At 41.7% G+C, this 23,774-nt stretch overlaps 1 long non-coding RNA gene across 1 annotated transcript in view; it reads right to left on the reverse strand.

Annotated features, from left to right (window-relative positions):
• LOC122703174 overlaps positions 1 to 10,873 on the reverse strand; it is a 175,105-nt gene extending 164,232 nt beyond the window's left edge. Inside the window, exon 1 of the long non-coding RNA XR_006343409.1 lies at positions 10,818 to 10,873. This is a non-coding gene — a long non-coding RNA (uncharacterized LOC122703174). The remainder of the gene's footprint in view (positions 1 to 10,817) is intronic.
• Between the last annotated feature and the right edge of the window lie 12,901 nt (positions 10,874 to 23,774).

Consider the following 23,774-nt stretch of genomic DNA (forward strand, 5'->3'; position numbering starts at 1 on the left):
GTTTAGAATAAGCCTGATGTAACTAATACACCATTTTCATGTCTGTACATCACTTGTCAAATAAAATCATGTATGTGAGAAGAAAGATAGAAGTTACTTGCCAGGACATCCTGTTCTAGATATTAGCTGTGCTAAAAAGAAAACAAGGTAAATTATAGAATGTCACAAAGATGTGAGCTAAATTTGCACAGCCCTCTTATTTTAAAGATAAGAAAATCAAATTCCAGAATGGGGAAGACGCAGCCATCCAGTGACACCATGGATTAGTGATAGAGTGTATCTCAGGGCCTCAGAGGTCCATGTTTCCCCCAGCGGTGTTGACCTGGTCAATAAACCATAGGAAGATCAGGAAACCATCTGCATGAGGGGCTGATTCATCTCCCATCCACATTCTGATGACTGAAAAGCCCCCATCAAATTTCTGAGTAATACAGAAAGGGAACACTGCTGGTACTGTTCATGTATGAGTGCATATATTTTAGATCCTCACTAGAGATTAGATAGAAAACAGGCAGGGAATGGAGCATGAGGACCCTTCAAGACTGAGGAGCCGAGGTGAATATCATCAGAAACATAAGAAGTTCAGGAAAAAAAGTTCAGGGCAAACACGGGAAAATGGCTTCCCCTGCCCCAAAATTGAGGATGGAGGAGACAACTCTCTGTGTACATGTAAATCCCACCCATAGAAAAACAGCCAAAGAGGCTTGGAACAGTTTTAGGTGAAGAAATTGCTTTTAAAAATACTAAAGGAAAAAATAAGAAGAATAAAAAAAAAAAAATACTAAAGGAATTTATAAAATTTTGTAAATTGGGTAGTTCAGGAAAGTTCTAGAACAGTTTCAGGGGACATTATCCATTCACTAGCCGAAAGTGAGAGGTAGGACAATAGAACAAAAGAAAAAAAAGAGCAAAGAGAAAATGTAAGATCAAATAGAGACGAACACAATACTAAGAGAAAGGTGCTGACCATGCCTCTCCTGGCCTCTCCTGGCCGTTCCACAGCATCTGCTCTAGTGCTGACCCTCCGCATCTGGACTGATTCAGTGCCGCCTCCCAGGCAGCGCCTTTGCCTCCAGCTCTAGCCTCACACTGATGTCAAAGGGCTCTCAGACCCTTTGTGCTCCAGTGACCTACTCATTGCTCATTGCTCCTCTTGAACTCAGCAAAGCTAACTCCCACTTATCTTTCAAAGACCAGGTCAGTTGTTATCTCAACCAGGAAGATTTCTCTGATCCCTTAGTCTGTCTTAGAAGCCCCTTCTCTGTGTTCAGACAGTCCCTGGGTTTATTCATATCTCTAACCACACTTCCCTGGTGGCTCAGAGGTTAAAGCGTCTGCCTATGATGCAGGAGACCTGGGTTCGATCTCTGGGTCAGGAAGATCCCCTGGAGAAGGAAATGACAACCCACTCCAGTATTCTTGCCTGGAGAATCCCATGGACAGAGGGCTACAGTCCATGGGGTCGCAAAGAGTCAGACACGTCTGAGCAACTTAACTTTCACTAACTTTCAACCACACCTAACACACTATCCTGTAAACCCTGATCCACTTTTCTGCCTTACTAATTAGGCTGAGAACAACTCAAGGGCAGGAACTCTGTCTTCTTTTCCTTGGTATCCTCCATGCTTATCACAGGGCATGGCATATAGTAGCAATTCATTGAATGTTTCCTGCATGAAAGAATATTCCTAATGTTAAACCTGATGATGTAACATACCTGTAAATTCTCCAGGGCCTATGATATAATGAACACCTGAATTCCTTTGCCTATTGTAATATTCAAGGTTCTCCATGGTTGGAGTCCAGGATCTCTTTCCTGAACCAGGTAGCCTGGATAAGCAGATGTTTCCATCAGAGCCAAACTCCTTTCCTTCACATAGATTGTCTGAATATTCAGACCAACCAATGGAGGACTCCCCTTATGGGATTTCGACCAGAGATGAGCCAGAGTGGCACAATGGTTGTCTACCAACAAAGACCCAAATAAGTTGTCTGGCACACAAGGTGTGGCCTTCAAACATGCTGATGAAACAGGGCCATCATACTTCAGGAAATCACACTGCCCATTTCACAGCAACACACTTTAATCATTTGTCAGCAACCACTGGCTTACACACAGCCTGGTAGGCATCCAATCCATGTTGGACTAAGTGCCCTGTGGGAGTTTTGGCAGAAGAATATCTAAAAATCTAAAAATATCTAAAAATCTAAAAAAAAAATCTAAAAATCCACACCCACCCCAGCCTTCTCCACACATATCTTATCATTGTGTTACCTTGAAGCACAGGGTGGATTAAATTTTGACAACTGACATGGGCTTCCCTCATAGCTCACTTGGTAAAGAATCCACCTGCAATGCAGGAGACCCCGGTTTGACTTCTGGTTCAAGAAGATCCACTGGAGAAGGGATAGGCTACCCACTCCAGTATTCTGGCCTGGAGAATTCCATGGACTGTATAGTCTGTGGGATTGCAAAGAGTTGGACACGACTTAGCAACTTTCACTTTGATAACCTGGATAATGTTCATCTACCTGGTCCCAGGGAACCATTACAAGTGGAGATCATTGGGATGGAATTTTTCAGCAGTATAACTTACAGACTTTCAGCAGTGTAACCTAAAGCAGTGTAATTTTTCAGCAGTGTAACTTAAATGAAAAGCAAGGAAGTCCCAAATGACCAGCAAGGGTACTGTTGACATAGATATGTAAGCTAATTATAGCAAACATAGAATCCACTTCTCAGGGATCTCACTCAGGAGAGACTGAGAGTTAGTGCTGGAAAGTGACCTCTGAACCTAAAATCCCTCTCCATTTGTCACCCTGACCCTTAAGAGACAGAAATACCAATGAGCTTGCCTTTCATATAGTGTGGCCTCTATGCTCACATCCACAGCCTTTGCACAGGTTTGCTTATCTGCTTAACCCAATCTTTCTTAGGTGTAAAGATCCACTCAAGATGCCAACTCCCTTGTGAGTCTTTCCTTATTTCATTGTCAGGCCTGATTGCTTTCACCTCCCAAAACCCTGATGAACATCTATTCAGTACTCATGACTTCTTGCCCCGAAGTATGGTCTTTTGTTCATATGTTGCTCCCTTCTGGATTGTGAGTTTCTTAAGACAGAGAACACTTTTATTTTATCTCTTTGCCCTGGTGCTCCCTAGAGAACTGGACCTGGCTAAGAGTAGGAACTCTCTTCCCAACCGGCACATGCTGTCTTAGCCTGGAGCAGTGTCCTGAATATCAATTTCCTAGATAAACAATGCTTATGAAGAAAATTAATAAAGGATAAAATACTCCTCTGACTCAAGGCCAAGGTAGCCACTCTCTCCCAGGAGTTGTAGAAATGTTTATAAGACAGCCATTCCCTTCTCCAGAGGATCTTCCCAACCCAGGGGTTGAACCCAGGTCTCCTGCATTTCAGGCAGATTCTTTACTGTCTGAGCTGGAAGCCATTATAAGGCAGACATGGTAACAAATGGTCATACCACCACTATGACAATCACAGCTCCTAGCTTTCCATAAATGCCTCCTCTCAATAACGTCAGAGGTGCAGCTTGAACAACACAACTCTATATAAAGATGGAAAACAGAGGTATTCTCCTCTACTTAGTCCAACTGGATGAAAGTGTTTAGATGAATATTCAACCATTCCTAAAGAGAGACAGAGAGATGTATTGGCAGAAGCAGGGTGTCTAGGGATAAAGATCTACAGTTTAGCTTTACCACTTAACAGCTTCTTAACTTTGGCATACAAGTGTTTATCACTTGTAATTTTCTTACAATGAGTCTTTTGCAGTCTTCGGTCAGTAGGAAGTTGATGACTAGTTTCTGGGTGGTTTTATTTTTCTTTCCTAATAAATGTAGTCATTGGTTCATGCTTAGTCACTGAGTCATGTCTGACTCTTTGCCAGGCTTCTCTGTCCTTGGGATTTCCCAGGCAAGAATACTGGAGTGGGTAGTCGTTCCCTTCTCTAGGGGATCTTCCTGACCTAGGAACTGAAACCAGATTTCATGCATTGCAGGCAGATTCTTTACCATCTGAGCTACCAGAGAAGTCCAATAAACATAGTAAATGCAATTTATTTTCTCTGTGTATAACCCTGGTCTTATTGTATGTTCGTATATGTTGCATTTGCCTTATTGTTAATTTTTGAGCAGTACATAGTTTCAGTTTTGATTCGTTCTCTAGCCAAGTGTTATTTGGGAGAGTTGGCTTTGTTTCAGTGTAGTTTATAATTATTGTGGACTGGAATTTTTTATTAACTTCTGTTATTATATCAGTTTTGTTTCATGGCCAGAGAGTTGGGCTTACATAAGTTATGCATTTTACCACTTAGCTTTTGATTGTTAAAACTGTTCTTTATACAGGGTGGTCTTGGAGGGAGCCATATTTTCTCTTCTGGATCTTTGAAACCTGGTTCTGAATTAATAAAAGAAAATAGTACTCATAACCCACCATGACAGGAAGACACCATAAACATCTGTTATCTCCATCTATCTTTGCTTGAACCATTTTGCTTTGGGCAGTAGACTATGAATCTATTAAAGCAGAAGCATAGTTTTTACAGAATAGAATAGCCAGACTTTTACAAAAGGGATGTCAGGCAGCAAAATTTATTCAGCAATGAAAATACTAGATGCTTTATAAATTTCTATCATTTAGAAATTTTAAACATTCTTAGCTAAGAATGCCAACAGTATCACATGTTGATTTGACTGCAACATATTCCCATTATTTTGTTCATGAAACAACAAGATAATTCATCATTTTTTTCTGTATTGTTATTTCCTTACTCTTTCCCTTTCCCGTCCATATTTACATCTTCTCTTTCATAGTCTATTTGGTGCAGGCACCCTGTCTGCGAGCCTGACTTTTTCAAACAACATTTGAAACCCAGCAGCTTCCTAACAGGCTCATCTAACCATGTATTCATTTGGGCCACCTTTCATCTGAGCAGCTCAGGCTGTCTCAAAGGCATTAAACTCAAGGCTCTTCTGGGACATACTCAGTAAGTCATAATTACATCCATTCTGAATGGAGGACTGCTCAGAATGCCGATGACTAATGGAAAATTACCCAAGATACTGCAGGAGCTTGGACTGAAATTCAAAGTCTCCGACTCCAACAGCCTAGGTTCCACATTAAACATTACAATTTTCTCTATTAAAGTTTGAAATTATCTTTCCCTTTAAGTTTCGAATTATGAATTCAATTGTTAAATCTTTGCTCCTATCATTTGTTATTTTAGACCAAAAAAAAGGTTCCAGGAAAAGTAAGAGATGGAATAACAAGCACTTGGAACAGACTAGGTTTCTCTGCTATTGCTTATAGATTTATAATTTTCTTCATGGATCCATGGGGTTGTTTTTTTTTCTTTTTTTAAACCATCCCTGCCTTTCATCTCTTCCTCCCATCTCCAATACCTATCAAATGGTTGCACACAAAAGTTTATTTTTTCTGGCATATACAAAATACAACACAACATAAATTGAAACTAATTATGTGCAAAAATGATCTTAAATGACTGAAATATATAGTAGAATCTTTTTAAAGTAATTCAGTTTTGTTCTGCTTAGACACATAGGTAATTCAAAACCGGCTACTAAAATGCTCCCTAAGAGATACATGCTTTAAAGTTAGGTTTTAGAGACAACCAGGGTCTTCCCCAGTGGCTCAGTTGTAAAGAATCTGCCTGCAATGCAGGAAAGTCAGGTTTGATCTCTGGGCCAGGAAGATCCCCTGGAGGAGGTTATGGCAACCCACCCCAGTAAAGGTGCCTGGAGAATCCTATGGACAGAGGAACATGGTGGGCATCCATAGGGTCACAAAGAGTTGGACACGAGTGAATCGACTGAGCACAGACACACGCATCAGAGACGACCACAGTTTAATCATGAGCCATGGGTATTGTAATGCTAGGTCTTCACTACTAAGACTATCACCACTCACATGCATAGTAACAATGCACATCCATGCATCAGTTTACAGTTGACAAAACACTTTTAGACCCATTATCCCCTTGGAATCTCCAACTATCATATCAAGAGAGAGAAAGACATCACTAATCTCACTTTAGACACAAAGAAACTAAAGGTCCATGAGGTTAAATGATTTACCAAAGACCAAACAATCGAGAGAGAGGGCAGGACCAGAAGCTAAGAATGCTGCCTCCGTGGGTGTTTAGTCGCTCAGTTGTGTCCAACTCTTTGCAGCGCCATAGTGTAGCCCACCAGGCTCCTCTGTCCATGGATTCTCCAGGCAAGAATACTGGAGTAGGTAGCCATTCACGTCTCTGGGGGATCTTCCCCCAGGGATTGAACCTGAGCCTCCTGCATTTGCAGGCAGATACTTTACCATCTGAGCCACCGGGATCTCCAGACCCTCATCTTTTCAGTAAACAGTCCCAAGTGTTGGTCCCATCCTCTCCACCCCTTCGCATAAGCTTCTCTGCTAAGGTTTTCTTGAGAACAGGGGCTGAGTAGTTAGTATTCATCCCTTTCTTCTCCACAACTCTGCACAGAGGTTGTGCTCAATAAATGTCCTTTGCACTAAACGTAATTTTAATGAATAACTGGCTTAAATTGTACCAAAAGCCCAATGGCCATTCTTTGAGTTAGTATTGCCTTATTTTAATAAAATTTCTGAATTAAAGGGGCTGAGTAATGAAGCTCTTCCTGCAGGGCCAACCTCTGCTCTGGGTCTGGGGGACCCCTGAGCCTTCTCACCCTCTAATGTTTGATTCAAGGTCCGTCTGCTCCAGGAAGCCCTCTCAGTCACATTCTTCTTCCTAAATCCTTTCAGATTCAGGTGCCCCATGCTGGATAATGCATACTCACAGCTTTAATTAAAACCTACTCCACATTCCTCCTCAAATGGACAGCCACAGAGACCAATTTTAATTTCTCTGCTTCATCCCAGCATTGTCCAGAGTAGCATCTCATGCATAGTGGGTTCCTAATAAACACTGGCTAATAAAAAAAAAAACTGGTTCTGAGTTCAATCTTGGCCAGATGTTGAAGTGATTCTACTTCTAACCTTACCCCAGTACTTGCCTGGGTAGACCAGAATATGCCCTCTACTTGGCTAAATACGTGACTAAACACAAAGGGTCAAGGCTCCATCTCTGAGCTGCTGCTCCTTCCTATCTGTGGGCTGTGAACAATCAAGCACCTTATCTGTCTCCCTTTGTAGTCTTCAAACTGCAGACAGCTATAGTTTGGTTCTGCACACAGCAAAAAGCGAAACCCCAGTTCCTCCATATCGGCACACGGAGCTCGCTGATATCCAGATAGCCCCTGAACAGCACATCCACGTGAATGGCTAGGGAATGACATAAACTCACGGTTCTCGCAGTTTCTTTAAATGGTTCCACTGCAATGCAGCACTCAGCCTGCTCGCTCTCTAGAAAAGGATGGCTCAGATCTCAGTGGTGTGGAAGAAAGTGCTGAGGGCGTGAGGAAAGAACTAGTGCCGAGAGTGCCGTGGCCGAGTCGTGATGCTCACAGCCAGGGCGTTTAAGGATGCTGCACTGACAATGGTAATCAGAGACAGAGACACAGAGGCAAAATGGTCACGGAGAAAGAGGGGGAAGCAGAGAGGGACTTAGCAAAAGACAGACAGGTAAGCTTTGCTGTGTTAGGCATTCAGTCCTGTCTGATTCTTTGTGACCCCATGGACAGTATCCATGGAATTCTCCAGGCAGGGATACTGGAGGAGTATGTTGCTGTTGTCTTCTCCAGGGGATCCTCCCAACCCAGGGATCAAACCCCGGTCTCCTGCATTGCAGGCAGGTTCTTTACCATAAGCCATAATGTTTGGTGAGAAGTTTCCAAGACTTCGACAAGTTTCCAAGTCAGTTGTCTGGAGGAACCTTGTTATTTTGGTTACTCACTCACAGGGAAAACTGAAACCACATATCCATGTAGCTGAGCTGTATCTGAAATCCTATGAAAAATGGACCCCAGAAAAACTGGAGCTTAGCAGCCGGGGGCCAGTTTATAAACTCCCTCTATCAACCTATCCCTCCCCTTCCTCCCCTCGGCATCCCAAGTCATTTCCTGCTTTAGGATACCTTAATGCCCATCTCCTCACCCAGAATAAAACTGGTCATTACAGAATACTATCCACATTTGTCAGGCAAGGTGCTGAGAACCCATACTTCCCTGTTCTTAACCCCACCCTACGCCCTAAGAAAGTTGATTGTATCAAGCCTGATCCTTTAGCACAGGACATTAGTCTCTAGCCTATGAGAAAGGAACTCCAGACTTGGTCTGCAGGCTAGAGTCTGTCCTTACCTGGGAATCCCTTCTCAAGGCTTTGGGTGCTGGTATTGTGGTCTTGTTATCTGATGATGGTGCATTGGAGGCCCTGCTCCTGAGGACAACATAGCTCCTGGCCATTTATTAGCTTTTCTTAGAATGTAATTTCTTTTCTTCCTGAATCATTTATTAGCCATTTAATTTTTTTTCTTCTAGTTTTGTAGGTACTTATTGGGCACATATGATAACTATAAACTCAGTTTCAGTACAGGGAGGTCAAAATAAGAGTTCATTGTAAACCAGATTTAAATGACAATTTGGGGTGTGCAGAATTTCTCAAGCATAGGAAGTCAGACCCCAACCCCCAGTCTTTGGTGAAAGTTCACTGCAACAGAAAACTCACTCAGAACTGAGTGCCAAGAAGTAGGACTCTGAGGCAGTTAATTCCACATGTAAGTGGCTTGAGGCAGTCACATCCCTCATTTTTAATTTATACTTAAATAATCTAATGCAGCTTTTAGATAAACTGGGTCTGGCCGACAAAGATGCCTGTGTGCAGGGGAGCAGAGGGAGAGGTCAGCACAGAGTCAAGTTTTAGTTGTTCAGCCGTGTCCAACTCTTTGCAATCCCATGGACTGTAGCCAGGCATGCTCCTCTGTCCATGGAATTTTCCAGGCAAGAGTAACAGGTTGCCATTTCCTTCTCTGGGGGATCTTCCTGACCCAGGGATTGAACCCACATCTCCTGCACTGCAGGCAGTCTCCTATATTGCAGGCAGATTCTTTACTGACTGAGCCACCGGGGAAGCCCAAACTAAAGTAACACAGTTACTAACGAAATAGTTGGAAATAAAGCATGGGGCTCAATTTGGCCCTGCAAGACACTGACAACTTAGCTGGAACTATAGGAACGACCGGCGTTCATCAGGAAGTAGAGGGAGAGGGAAGGCAAGATGTTCTAGAAGAGGGATCAAGGGTTGAACTGTCCTCTGACACAGCGGAGGTTGGAACCCAGCGTACACAGGTATCTACATTCCCTGGCCTGGGAAATCAACTGTTGTGTGTGTGTTAGTCACTCAGTCGTGCCCCGCTCTTTGCAACCCCAGACTGTAGCCCACCAGGCTTCTCTGTCCATGTGGTTCTCCAGGCAAGAATACTGGAGTAAATTGTCATTTCCTTCTCCAGAGGAACTTCCCAACCCAGGGATCGAACCCTGGTCTCCTGTATCGGAAGCAGGTTTTTTACCATTTGAGCTCAGTTCCTAGCTCAGACATTCCCTAGCTCAGTTGTTGGGTTAGTTAAAAATTACTGAAGCATCTGCACTTTTCCTTTATAGCAAGTCTCATGGTTTGTTTTTGTATATATTTGTAAGATTTGCTCATACATCTCTCCCCGTTTCTACTTTATCCTAAACCTACTCCAGAAAGACAAAATTTCCAATGGTTTTGCTCACTAATGAATCCTCAGCACCTAACACAGCTTTAGTACCTAATGGGACTCACTAAATATTTGACAATGAACAAATGAAAATTCTCTCCTTCACCCAAGACACATTTGCACTAAAGTGGGCTGGCCTGGGGAGAGGCTGATTTCCACTGGTCTCCCTCTTAGCTCTCAGTCATGTCTTTTCAGAAATGGGCCAGGCTCGACACTGGGTGCTTCTTACCTGGATCTGGGCCTTGAACTACTTTCTTGCCCTCTGCAATCAATCAGCATAGTGTACTTTAGAGGCCATTCCCTATGATAGATGTCACCAACTCCCAGTGAAACAACACAGCCTCATTCTCAGAGAGCTCTGCTGACTACTGAAAACTTTCTTTAACTCTGTACCTCTCAGGGGTGTGGGGATAATGCCACACATCAGTTCTGGTCTTTTCTGGTTCTACTTGACAGTCTTAATAGCCCCTCCCAGCAGGGCAGGCCAAGATAATTAACCAAAGTCCAGAGAAGTCTAGTTATCCAATACCCACCCCACCCCCACCATTCTACAGATGAGGAAAAGGAGACAGACCTAGAGAAGTCACCAAAGGAGAAAAAAAACAGAGATCCCTGCCCTTAAGTTCATGCTCCTTCTTTCCTCCTCCCCAGCATTTTCTCCCTTCAATGGCATCTCCTTATTAACATTTCCTACCTCTCCACTCTTTCTCAGTTCCCGCTGCCATCATACCACTTCGGCGTTCACATCCTTCCTTGTATTCTCAATACTCTGCCCATGGCATCCCCACCACTCCCATCATCAGGTTCTTCTCCATGCAAAATTAAAGTTATCATCACTGAAAAGCTAGCTCAAATCTATTCTGAAATTCCAGAAAACCCTCCTGGTACAGCTGGCCCAAGATTCCTTTCTATCTCCAACACCTTAAATCTAAGACCCTTCTTTGACACTTTGCATGTACTTTATTTCTTATACTGTTATCATTTGTTAAGGGAAATACTTCTTCCCCACTCAAGGTAAGCCTTTCCCCTCCAAAAAAGAACATAAATATTAACATCTCTCTACCCTTATTCACTTCTCAGTGAAAAGTAGCAAAGAATAAATTCATAATTATAGACTCACTTCTCTTTTCTTCTTTGAAATAAGCTCTTCTACAAAGAGTGGTTCCTCTATGTTCCCTGGGGAGAGACACGCTGCATGGTAAGAGTGTAAGTGTCTCTAATTTTAGACTTCAGTGTAAGTATCTCTAATTTTAGATCACCTACTAGAATCTATGCTAAACGGTGTGCACCTCAGTCTAGCCTTTATCTAATCTAAATAAATTTACTTTATTGCCCAATATGCACTATATTTGGTGTGTTTCTTGACTGGTCCAGAACTCGAAGGAGAAGGGAGGAAATCCCTCTGGACACCACAGCATTCTGTACAGATACTTAAATCTCACTTTCTCATTTAATAACTGTTTTGTGTACTCTGTCTCTCATTGCTAGTATGAACCCCTTCAAGGAAAGAACAATGGAGTACATTTTTTCTCTTCCCCAGAGCACTCGGTTCCAAGCCTTGTACATAGCAGGTGCTCACTCTGTTTCAATTCAGTGAAATATTTGTTGAAAAACTCTGATACCTCCCAGCAATCAAGCAATTTTCCTTACAGTGTTTTCACCATAATTCTGCCACATATAAAGATCTGTAACCAAGGAAACATCTTTTCCATTCCAACTAAAACAGGTTCTTTCAGTTTTAAAAAATCTCCTTCCATAAGAACTTCTCCTCCTCCTCCATCATTTCTCTGACTCTCCCTGCCTGTAGAAATAAGAAACAAATTTTTTTCAGCACTAATAAGGTCTTTCAGAAGGAGAGCTGGCTAAGGCATGTGGTTCTGATTACTCTTTCCCTCCTTTTCATTTATAATCCCTAAGAAGATACACTTGCTTTTAGACACAATGACACCGAAAGTTCGTAGAGCTTAGAGTTATTATTTTTCTGCCAGCAGACTCTATGTCAGTATGACAGGGATGAGCTTGTGACAGTCCTAGAGATTTCCAGTTGCCGTGTTTCCTATCTTCTACCTCACAGAGTTCCAACTTATCACCCTGTGACTGAATTTTCCACTTTCTGTGTCCATTTATCCAGAGCCATATTTCTGTATCACCTGGCTCTGAGTATTACCTGGTGACTGTGATTTTTCTCTGCATTGCCCCTTCTGGAAATTTGTTCCCACTTTCCCACCACTCAAGTCCTGTTAGTGACATGTTACTGGACTACATCTAATTTTGTCAAGCCATTCTGGCCCATGTGTAAACCCTCTGAGTTGTCTCTACTGGCACTTTCTTATATTAACAGTGTAATTCTCCTGGTCCCATCTGATCTGAGGCATTTCCTCTAATCCATCCTCTTTCCTAACCTCAATCAAACCATCATGTCATAACAGCCTGAGTCTGCCCAGGGTAGTCCAAAATATACCACGTGTAAGATCAGAGTGCAAAAGAGAAGAGGAATTTTTAAGATGCTCTAGTCTGATGACTTCCTCTTCATTTTATAGATGGAGACACCACGGCACATGGAGGTTAAGTTACTAAAGTAAGCTAAAAGCAATCAGGACTAAACCTCACAACACTTGGCAACCAATGTTTTACTCCAATATTTCTAAAGAAATAAAAAATAATACAACAACTGATATTGATTTACCATTATTGTATGAAAGAGAACCACCAAAAGTGATACAGATTTCTCACAAATCAATGGCTCAAATTCAAAGTATCTGCAAATTGAAGATTGATTTTCAGCTGTTTCTATGAGATGGATATTAAACTATAGCACGTAACAAAGTTGCATGTTCTATCCCATGAGACCAACAATTCAGTCTGTTAATAGTAGATGGTTGCAGTAAGAGAAACTCTAGAAGACTCTAAGGTCTAATATTCTTCAATGACTAGAAATAGCAGCTATTGAGCTTAAAACAAAAGAATTTCACCATAACATTAAATGAAGAAATACTCCATAAAATAAATTTAACAAAAAAATGACTCTAAACAAAAAATTCCAAATCCTTGAACAAATATGTAATGGGTTCATAAAAATAGGGCAAATCCTATCTCTACCAATAATGAAATCCTTTGCAATGATACATGGAAAAGTCTTTCACCGTCTAAATGAAACTTTCTGGATACATTCAATATTCTGTGATGACAAAGTTTTTTTTTTTTTAATAACTGTATCAGCATGATGTAAACCAAAAAATAAGACTAAAAATATGTTTACACTAAGACCATTCCATATTTTCGCTGTTAATTTCCCACTGTCAAACAGCAAACTGTGCAAAATGGTTTCAATCAATTCAGCTCTGTGATTTCATCAATACATGACTCTTGAAATATCCACGAATTTACTAAAATTCTCTTCATAAATTTCACATTGGTAAGTAATGTTTCAATTCACAACCGTAATACTTTGCTCTATGTGCAAGAGAGAGATAGAGATAGGAGAGAGACATGTATTATCCATGACTTTGGATTCTCAGACTCAAATACAGCCATCTCATTTCTGAAAAGAATTGTACACTGCTCCCTCTAAGCTGTCCATCTTCCTGAAATGGAAGATAATGGCAGCACTGTTGGGAAGTGACTGGGCATTAATGCTTTGTCAGCAGTGGGGGAATGGGTTGGCTGAATCACTTAAAAAGAGTCTAGCACTTTGTCAGGCCAATGCTTATAATGCAACGGACTCTCTGCATGTGAATAGAGAAGCTTGACACACAAACCCACCCCAATTTTACACCAATAAGTAGTCTCTCACTTGAGCCACTCATCAAACACAGCAAAGGTGGGCCAGGACTCTATAGAAGGTACATTTCTTAAGTGGACTATTTAAAATCTTCTACATTTGCATTTGTGTTGCAAGATTTTGACCTTGCCAGTTACTGATTCTTTAATAACTGTAGATGGAATGATAGCAAATCCTGGCACTCCTTTGAGAGTTTTGAATAACATTAATATATTTAGTCCTCATCTAATTCTCAGATGAGAGAACTGAGTCACAGTTCTAGTGAAGGCCTACCATAGCCCCAGAGATTACCCTCCGATGAAGAAATGCAGGAGAAAAATTGCCCACAGAAGATCTGTGAGGTAGACTGAGGGGATATGATCAAGGCAGTGAAAAATGAATAGAAGAGACAGGTATAATCTTTCAGTGGTACTGTCATACTAGATGAAAGAACATCAAGAGAAGAAAGGAGATCTGCATGGAGGTCTAACAGGCTCTGGAGAGCAATCTGTGAGTATTTGGCCAAATTTGTAGAGGCAGAAAAATCTCAAATCCTGATAATTCCAGTAAAAGTAGAAGTGGTCTCTCCTAGGACATTTATAATTTGTCATCTATTATGCCAGGTGCATTATTAGACCCTGAGTGCTATGGTTACTACCTTATTACAACAACCCAGCAAACAAAGAAACTGAGATTTGAATGCATTCATTGATGTTTCAAAGTCACAGAGTTAGTGATCTCAGCCCGTGACTAGCTCTATGATCTTGGGCAGGTGGGACTTAAACTCTCCCAATTAAGTAACTATGGCTTCATGGCCATGGCTTTCCTCACTAGAGCAGGAGGATACTGTGCTCAGAGATTTCAAAACCCCTTACAGCTCTGACAGCCTTACACACTCTGGAGTATCCTCACTGTCATAGGTGTGCAAAATTGGGCATTGCCTGATGTCTATTAAAATAACAACCACTATAAAAATTAAATTCTGAGCTCTCTCCAGTCCCCATTGTCTATGATTTTTCCACTAACTTGTCTTCTTTCTATATAAAATATTGGAGGACATGTCAAATTTTGAAAAAAATATTTCTAAGCTTATCTTGTTCCTTTTGTTCTAGTACCACATTCATATCATGATCCCCACTCTCCAATGCTAGGATGAATCTGGATATCCAATGTGCAGTTCATTCTATCCAATTCAGTTTAACATACATTTACTGCTTTCCTACTCTACGAGCCAAGCTGTATGCCAGACACATTTGGCAGCCCAAGGATAGATGAGGCCTGATTTCTGTCTTCAAGAGATTTATAACATTGTGGCAGGAGAGAAAAGTGATATTTAAAAAGCTCTTTCTCATCCATTATCTTTAATCATCATAATGATTCAATAAGATAATACAATATTCATATTTTATGGTATAATGGTGATAACTATATTTTCTCTTTATCCTTATCCAAATATACTTTTACTGATGCTATTTCATGGTTAATACCTCAGTTCTTAATTGTATAAATAGTTTCAATGATTTGTAGAATTCCAATATAATTCCAATCTGCCAAATCCTCGTGTGAACTTTGACCCATGGAGAAAAGTGTTAGCTGCTCAGTCATCTCCAGCTCTCTGCAACCCCATGGACTGTATAGCCTGCCAGACTACTCTGTTCATGGAATTCTCCAGACAAGAATACTGGAGTGGGTAGCCATTCCTTTTTCCACGGGATCTTCCCAAACCAGGGATCGAACTCAGTTCTCCTGCATTGCAGGTGGATTCTTTACCATCTGAGCCACCAGTGAAGCCCATGGAGAAAGAACTACACCATGATTTGAAGAACAAAATGAGAGCATTGATATTACCTTCATCCTTACCAAACTATACTTCAAAAGAAAGATTTTTATCCCTTGAGGAACCATAGGAATGCCACCATAAAATACCCAAAAGATGCATGTGGTATGCTTCTTAGCATTCAGCTCTAGTTTGGCCAGTGCAAAATATTGATGAGATTAGAAAATTGGTGATAATACCTATTACAGGCATTTGCCATACTGGTTTTCTTATTGGAGTTATCTGCTCCTAGTCTGAAGTTATTGATAGAGCAAATGCATTCTTATCCATTCTCATAAACAAAAAACACTAAAAGTAGTTTGCTTGGTCAGACAAAACTATACATTTAGTGTCCTAGGAATGACAAGCCTGAGTTGTCAACTTCCGAGTTCTGTGCCACAACTTATTTTCCAGAACCTCTCACAGTCCTGTAGGATATCATGCCAGTTCAGTCCATTAAAGATATTATATTGCCTCTTTGGAAAAATATCCATTGAGTTCTTCTGCTCACTTTTCAAACAGAAAGTGCAGATGACAAATAGGCATATTAAAAGATGCTCAACATCACCAATCATCACATAAATACAAATCAAAACCACAACATGGTATCACCTCTCACCTGTCAGAATGGCCATCATCAAAAAGAACACAAATAACAAATGCTGGTGAGGATATGAAGAAAAGGGAACCCTTGTACACTTTTGGCAGAAATGTAAATTAATACTGTGGAAAACAGTAGGGAGGTTCCTCAAAAAACTAAAAATAGAACTACAAAATGACCCAGAAATTCCACTCCTGGGGATACATCCAAAGAAAACAAAAAAAGAAAAAGAAAAACTAATTTGAAAAGACCCACGTACCCCAATGTTCATAGCAAGATTACTCAAAATAGTCAAGATATGAAAGCAACCTGTGTTCAACAGTAGATGAATGGATAAAAATGATGTGGTGTAAAAATACAGTGGAATAATAGTCAGCCATAAAAAGAAGGAAATTTTGCCATTTGCAATAATATGGATAGACCTGCAGGGTATTATGCTCAGTGAAATGTCAGAAAGAGAAAGACAAATGCTATATGGTATCACTTGTATGTGGAATCTAAAAAATACAACAAAGTAGTGAATGTAAAAAAAAGAAGTCTCACAGATATAGAGAACAAACTAGTGGTTACCAGTGGAGAGAGGGAAGGGGAAAGGAGAAGCAAGATAGTATGTAGAGTATTAAGAGGTATAAACTATCAGGTATAAAATAAACTACAAAGATATATCATATAATATGGGTGATATAGCCAATATTTTATAATAACTATAGAGTATAACCTGTAAAATTATGAATCACTATGTTGAACACCTATAACTTATATAACATTGTACTTCAACTATACTCCAATAATTTTTTTTTTTAATTTAAAGGAAGAAAGACATTTTATTGATGGAACAAAGTAGCAAGTTGTTCAAGAAAACAGTGCAATGTTTGGTGAACACTGTTGGGTTAAAGAGCAAGTTACATCACTTGGTGTTCTACTTGAATCATTTCACCTAGTAATTTAAAAAGCTGGCCACTCTAGATGGGCCTAGAGACACAGAAAATACTCAAACTGGTCCTGACTTCAGAGCAGGTAGCTCCATTATATGCCCTTACAACTCGGCACATTTTTTAGGACCTGAAGTCCCTTCAATTTTGGAGAATAAGCATATGCTCTACAACTAGTAATCAATCTTCTTTGGGAAAATAGTTCTCAACTTACAACTAAGCTTGGAGGAAGACTGAACTCACAACCATGAGAGCCTTCCTCAGCCATGAATTTTCAGACATTTCAGCAGAACATGGGATCATCACAGGGTGTGAATCTGTGGAGGACTACCACAATCACGGAGGACTACCCTGTTCTCACCTGAGTTACATAGAAAAACCAGATACCTGTTCATTATCTAGGCTTGAGTTTTAGGTTCTGCTCTGTTGCTTAGATAAGAAGCCATTAAACTTACTGTTCAGCTTTCTGTGGAAACTACAGGGTACCTACCGTCAACTGCAACAATGCCACAGCTCTCCTCCTGTCCAAACTGAGCCCCTGTCCTCCCATTGTGTGTTCTCTGCGGCTGCATTGTCTCCATAAAATCAACACTATTTGCTCACTGGATATGAGATCACTGTTATTAAATACTCTGGTGTATTTTTAAAAGTGCACACTTTCTTTTTAGAGTTAAACTAAAATCAAAACCCCATTTCATATCATTATGACAATTCCTGTGAAGTCCTATTAAATATGATGCTGCAGAAGCAGGAGCTAATGATAATTGCCCTTAATGGCATCAAGTTCAATTCCATTTCAAAGAATACCCTCCAGAAATTATATCCCCAGCAAGCAGGCATATTTCAACCTGCCAGCAATTGCAGCTAAGTAATACGGTTAAAATAAAATTGTTAAGTGGCAAATGCAGCATCCACAGCCATCTCAATAATCTGGTTTTAACCATTTGTTTGTTGGTTTGTTTCAAAATCTTGAATGTTTAATTATATACACTGCCTAAGATAAGGGGAAAATCTGACCAACTTCATAGCCTAAGGATCCCTGGTGGTATAATAATTGACATAAAGACACCTGCAGTGCAGGAGATGTAGGTTCAGTCTCTGGGTTAGGAAGATCCCCTAGAGAAGGAAATGGCAGTCCACTCCATTTTCCAATCCTGGAAAATCCCATGGACAGAGGAGCCTGGTAGCCTGCAGTGCATGGAGTCACAAAGAGTTAGACATGTCTGAATGACTAAGCACACACATATATATAGCTTGAGGATCCCTAGTGGTGCTATAATTGACATTACTAATAGCACACAGCATAATTAAGAAAATTACAGAATGTACTATCCTTGGTACAAATCCTGACTCTGTAACACTGAGAGATTACTTACTGTCTGTGAACTCCAGGATTGGCTTATGTTTTAAATGAGATTTGTTGGTGGTGGTGGTGTTGCTTCGTCGCTAAGTCTTATCCGACTCTTTTGCAACCACGGACTGTAGCCCACCAGGATCTTCTGTCCATGGGATTTCCCAGGCAAGAATACTGGAGTGGGTTGCCATTTCCTTCTCCAGGGGATCTTCCTGACACAGGGATCAAACTCGAATCTCCTATTTTGAGAAATAGTTCTCAACTTACAACTGAGCTCGGAGGAAGACTGAACTCACAAATGTGAGAACATGAGCCGCCCTCATCCATGCAGATTCTTTACCAGTCAGCCACCAGGGGAGTCCTTTAAACAATATAGTGTATGCTAAATACCTGCCACAGTACCAGACTGCGACCAAACTTCCAACAAACAACACCTGTTGTTTGTATCCTCTGTGGTCACTCTGCTGGCAAAGATGCCCCCAGAGATGCCCTAAAATAGTTCAGTTCAAACTGGGAATAAGGAAGAGGCCCAGGGTGATGAGAAGAACTAAGTTACCACGATGGTGATTAGCATGCCCTCGCCTCTACTTACTTCCCTAGGGAGAGCTAAAGCATTATTTTCTAGCTGGAGGTCAGTCCCACAAAACAAAGAGAAACGGAGCTACACTAAGGAGGAGGAAGGAGGAAGTCTGAGCTGCTGAAGCCCAGCTGTCTAAGTAACAAGCTAGACAGCTGGTGGGAGAGGAAGTCAGGGAAAGTCAAAGAATAATACACACTGTGAAAATCCGATGTGTGTGTAGAGCCACAGTCTGGAGAAGTTTCCAACCTTCACTGTGCTCATTCTAATCACCTGGTTTGATAGGGAAAACCTTTGCCCCAGTGGATTCTATAAAAAGATTCAGGGAACGAATGTTCTACCCAGGCTGTGTAATGACTTTTCGTCTGGAAGCAACGGTCAGGAACCAAAATCTACCCTAGGATCAAGTCTATTTCCAGGGATAAAATTGGGTGTGCTCCAAAAGGCTCCAAGTGTTTTTCGGGGGGCAGGGGGGAAATAGAGTTGGAGGTATCGTTCATCAGCACAGGTAAAGACAGACAGGCAGGCTGTGTTGCATTTAGCCCCTATTTGTGGAAGTAATGCTGTGTGCTTCACCATTCAGCCCATGGAGACCAATGTGAACAGCATTTTTCCACTTCTATATCAAATAATTATTGGTAACATTTACTGAGCATTTATGGTGTTCCAGGCGCAAAACTCTTCAAGGAAACAGGATAGAATTTGCTTCTGCGTGAGCAGAGTCAAGACATAAGAAGCTCCTTCCAGAGACTCTGCAGTAACTGTTTTCTCCTATCACATGTCCATACACGTGGATGGTGTTCAGGTTCTCACAAGACCAGAAAGGAAGGATTCCACCATCACAACAGCTTCCAGTTATTCAGATTCTTTCAGATCAGTCTTTCCTGAATGAAGAGTTTGTTCTCTGATACCAAGCCTGCAGACATCCTGCTATCGCCCTGCAATTATTACCTTGATTTCCCACTCTTTGGCCAGCTGCAGTATTAGTGTCAGCAAGAGCGGTGCATGTTAAAACTCGTGAAAGGGATTGTCATTTAACCCTGTGGACTTGCTCCTTCTTGCAACCCTGACAGCTGACTTAAGTCCTGGTTGTGATTAGTGACAACTTGGTAGTGGTTGTACAGCACACTTCATCTCCAGCTTACAAAAGGCTCTGTAAAAATTCCCTCACCGTCCTTCCCAGCAGGATGAAAGATTTAAGAAGCCAGAAAGATTAAGCTGCATGCCCAGTAAACAGTGATGAAAGGAAAAACAGAAATCAAGTTTCTCTGGGTTTAAGCTGGTGCCTCTATTCATGGAGCCAGAACGCCTCCTTGGAAAGGAAGAGACATGAAAGCAATGTGTAGAATCTCATAGGATGGAAAGACCATGGGAAGAACTACAGTACTGCTGGTTCACAAACTGGCCCCTGTGCCCAAAAGGCACAGAGAGGCTGAAGAAAGAAGCAAGCCTCTCCAGGCTGGTGAGTTCAGTTCAGTCATTCAGTCGTGTCTGACTGTTTGCGACCCCATGAACTGCAGCACGCCAGGCCTCCCTGTCCATCACCAACTCCTGGAGTTTACTCAAACTCATGTCCATTGAGTCGGTGATGCCATCCAACCATTTCATCCTCTGTTGTCCCCTTCTCCTCCCGCTTTCAACCTTTCCCAGCATCAGGGTCTTTTTAAATGAGTCAGTTCTTCGCATCAAGTGGCCAAAGTATTGGAGGTTCAGCTTCAACATCAGTCCTTCCAATGAATACTCAGGACTGATTTCCTTTAGGATGGACTGGTTGAATCTCCTTGCATTCCAAAGGACTCTCAAGAGTCTTCTCCAACACCGCAGTTCAAAAGCATCAATTCTTCGGTACCCAGGCTGGTAGGGCAGGTTTAATAAGCAAGGAAACAGACATTCAATGCTTGTCTTGGACACACACATCCACACACCAGAATCTCAAGTTTATATACAGGACTTACCTAGGTTCAGTCACATATACCATCCAATGATCTCCAACAACACATTGCTCTCTTAAAGCAGTATCCTTGAAATAACTCTGGAAACTGTGCATGAAATGTACATTCCAAAGATGGGGTAGGGGATGAGAAAGTTGCAATTGTCCAGGTCCAGCCCCCAGGTCAATGAGAGGTCACATCCTCTCAATTACCTCTTACAACAAATATTTCTCTTTTCCTTGGGATCTCAGAATCTATTTGTAACTTTGAAACAGACCTATTGATCAGGTCAGGTGGGACTACTGGGGCTTCCCAGGTGGTGGTAGTGGTAAAGAACCCACCTGCCAATGCAGGTTAGACCTAAGAGATGCAGGTTCGATCCCTAGGTTGGGAAGATCCCCTGGAGGAGGGGACAGAAACCCTCTCCAGTGTTCTTGCCTGGAGAATCCTATGGACAGGAGCCTGGCAGGCTGCAGTCCCTAGAGTCACACAGAATCAGACATGACTGAAATGACTTAGCATGCACACGTGCATGAGACTACTATTGTTCTAGGACTATTATTGATCAAGGATACTGAAAAAGGCTTGGAGAGTTATTATTTTGGAGGGTTGTGATTTATTTCTAAGCAGGAAGTTCTGTCACTCTTGTTTCAAGATTAGCAATAGTCAGGAAAAGAGACTAATTTTATATATTTAAACTGGGCAAAAAGTTCAAGACCTCTGTTGTTGTAGGTCCAGTGAAACCACAATGACTCCAATCTCTTCTTCTTTCTCAAACCACATCAGCTTGTTCTCCAAGAAGGAGAATAGGCTCTGGGGAGCTATGTAGGACAACTTCTGACTCAGTCCTTTTAGCAGCAAGAAGATAAAGAATTCAGTAGGAAAAAGCTCTGAACTCTTACAAGAGCTGACTTCAAGCCTGAGACCTGGCTTTCCATGGGACAGGGTCTTTAATCTTCCAATGAACTGTCTCCTGGAAGTAGAATGAAAATTCTGTTCCAAGCAAATTAGGAAACGTATTTTTTAAAAAAGAATCAAGTGGAATCAGATCAGCCAAAATGGAAAACCTTGAGCTTACTTCCTCTCACAGGCACACCAAAATTACAACTATTTACATTGAAAATAGGGGTTTCCCTGGTGACTCAGGTGATTAAGAATCTGCCTACAATGCAGGGGACCTGGGTTCAATCCCTGGGTCAGGAAGCCAGTTGATGGAAAAGACCAGAACCTATCAAAAAAGATCTTCTACACCTATAGATATAAAGAAGAAACCAAAATAAGACCAGCAGGATGGGCAGAGTCACGGTATAGTCAAGTCCCATACCACCGTGAGCAATCCACAAATGGAAAAAGATTACAATTACAAAGGTTCTGCCTAAGGAGTGAGGTGTCTGAGTCCTACGTTGGGCTCCCCATCCAAGGTTTCTGCATCAAGAGGAGCTTCCAGAACATTTGGCTTTGAAGATCAGCAGGACTTATTTTCAGGAGACCCAGAGGACTGTGGGAAATAGAGACTCCACAACTAAAGGCACACACAAAATCTCACATGCTCCATGATTCAGGGCAGAAGCAGTCATTTGAGAGGAGCCTGGATTAGACCCACCTGCTAACTTTGGAGACGCTCCTGGAGAAGCAAGAGGCAACTAGAGCTCACCTTGGAGATACAGACACTGGAGTCAGCCATCCGAGTGAGCTTGTTCTACCACATGGACACTGTGCTGGCAAGGTCATATGGGGATCCTCCCTCCAGTTTATTAGCCCCAGGACCAAGTCCCACACCTGCCACACCTGTAGGCACCAGTACTAGAATACTTCAGACCAAGCAACTAACAGGGTGTGTACACAGCCCCACCCACTAGCAGACAGACTGCCTTAAGAGCCCCTGAGCCCACAGCCATCCCTGGACACAGCCACCAGAGAGCCCAAGAGCCAGCCCCACATACACATCTAGTGTGTAAGCTCTGGATCTGTTCAGGACCCCAGAGTCCTGCATTCAGAAAACTGGGGACACAGCTCCACCTACCAGTGGGTAGACACCAGCTCCGGAATCCCCTGGACCCTGGTCTCACTCACCAGCAAGCCCACTGTAGCTTTGGGACCAGCCTTACCCACCAGTGGGTAGACAGCAACCCCAGGATACCCTCAGCCCCCAAGCCTGCAGACCCACTCTACCTACATGCAGGCCAGCACCAGACCCGGGACCTGCTGAACCTTGGCCCCACCCATCAGCCTGCCTCAGCTTCAAGAACAGCCTCACCCACTAGTGGGTGAACACCAGTCCCAGGACAATGACAGCCCCACAGCCTGCAGACGCAGTCCAACCACTAGCAAGTCAGCACCTGTTCTGGGGCTTGCTGGCTCCTAACCTCATCCCCCATCAGGTCAACACAAGCACTCAAAGAAAGAAAGGAAAAAAGAAAGAAAGAAAGCAAACTCTTTCAAGAAAATTAATGGTCACCAGAAACAATTTAAAATATTTAATGAAGATTGATAGATAAACTTCATTAAACATATAGTATGTATTTACAAAGCAGTGAGTAGTACTAAGAAGAAAATAAAAGTGTAAAACACAGGTCCTATATTTCTATATTTCATAAGCTTGCCTTAGATAATAAACAAGCACCCCCTTAGAAAGTAACTGAATAACAACTTATGCTGTATAGCATGTAAATAAATAGAGTTTCAAAGGCTACAGGAAATATAGGTGGAAGAGAAGGCATTGAAGGGTTTATGCAAACAAAGATGAAAGTGCAAGAAAACAGAAAACCCAAAGTAGAAGGGATACTTAAGCAATGCTGTGGTACTGGGGAAAATATAAGGCTCCCTTGGGGCAAATGGAAACCATTTTGCTAGAGAGGAAAATTGTTTGCACAAGTGTAATAAATAAAATAGGAATAATAAAATCAGATTATGATTCAGGCTCTACTGCACAAACACACGTACATACATATATACATATACACACACAGAGAAAAAAAAAAAAAAACCTCAATAAGAAGAAATAACAGAAGGGAAAACTTCCCATCTACAATATAAATAAATAAGTAACTGAGGCAAACACTTATCAATAAATGTTCAAAATCTACTGAACAAAACAATGAAACTA

The sequence above is a fragment of the Cervus elaphus genome, chromosome 11 (assembly GCF_910594005.1).
Source record: "Cervus elaphus chromosome 11, mCerEla1.1, whole genome shotgun sequence".
NCBI lineage: Eukaryota > Metazoa > Chordata > Mammalia > Artiodactyla > Cervidae > Cervus > Cervus elaphus.